The sequence below is a fragment of the Camelina sativa genome, unplaced genomic scaffold (assembly GCF_000633955.1).
Source record: "Camelina sativa cultivar DH55 unplaced genomic scaffold, Cs unpScaffold02649, whole genome shotgun sequence".
Lineage (NCBI taxonomy): Eukaryota > Viridiplantae > Streptophyta > Magnoliopsida > Brassicales > Brassicaceae > Camelina > Camelina sativa.
The window spans coordinates 1-1,091 of NW_010923759.1; the positions used below are offsets into that span (position 1 = coordinate 1).

Sequence of the window (1,091 nt, forward strand, 5' to 3'; positions counted from 1 at the left end):
TGTGTTGATGAACTTTGTTGCTGTCTATGACCTCTGATTGCTTTACCTATACGTAAACCACTTCACTGGGTTTCTAGATTTAACAAATTCCCAAAACAGTAGGTGTGTATTTAAAATCAAAGGCAATCACTTAGCACAAACAAAGAAACAAATCAATAAATCCCAAAAGTTATTACGAACCGATAAATTAAAGTGTTAATCTCAGTCCGAACCGAAATGGTAACATCGTAGATGACATTAAATTTTTCAATCAGACTCATTACTCTTCCGTATTACGTAAAACTCAGCTAACAGAAATCAGAAACTGCGATTTCTCTAAATTGCGATACCAAATTAAAATTAACCAAGACGAGTAACTGGTTCGTTCTGCTTTGCACCGGTTCACCGGTTAGGTTAAATCTGTGCTTACCGGTATCAGGTATAATTTTTGGGTTAAATATGTTTTTTAAGAACTTTAAAGTATTTATCACAAGTTTTCGAGAAAACGAGGGATTCAATTAAAAAAGCTTTTCTCCAGAAAACTTCTCTTTTTACAATAGAGGTGTGCTGCCATTAGGAGTAGACACGGCGACCGTTTCTTCTTCATCTTCTTCGCCTAAATCTTGCTTGTAACCGGAAAAATCGCCGGAGGATAAGCAAGGGTTCGGTTTTGTTTCTCTTGTTCTATCCTTCTCTTTTTAGATTTTGTGAAATTGTCATAACCCTAAGAAAATTCAGAAGCCTCTTGCCTCGATAAAATATATATTGCTGGATTCTGTTGATCCCGATTGTTACTAGGGTTTACGCATGCTTTCAAGTTCATCCGATTACGAGTCTTCGTTTATCCCAACTTCTAATTTTTGTGGTTTTGCTGCAGCATTGTACTCTTTGTTTTTTGTAGTCGAAGTCTCGAGACGGGCAAATGGTGAGTTGAAGTTTCGTTTTCTTTCTTTGGTACTAGTTTTAGAGGTATGAAGTATGTAGGACTGATAAAGATAGCATCTATTGTACTTGAATTTGCAGTCGGATATTAGGAAGTGGTTTATGAAAGCCCATGAAAAAGGGAACGGAAGTGCTCCGAAATCGACCTCTTCCAAGACAGGTGCTGTAAA

General features: G+C 36.9%; 1 long non-coding RNA gene across 1 annotated transcript; it reads left to right on the plus strand.

Annotated features, from left to right (window-relative positions):
- Positions 1 to 497: 497 nt before the first annotated feature.
- Positions 498 to 1,052, plus strand: LOC104774384. Its single transcript, XR_765330.2, has 3 exons — positions 498 to 641; positions 857 to 904; positions 1,003 to 1,052. It is a non-coding gene; the product is annotated as an uncharacterized LOC104774384 (long non-coding RNA).
- The last annotated feature ends 39 nt before the right edge of the window (positions 1,053 to 1,091 follow it).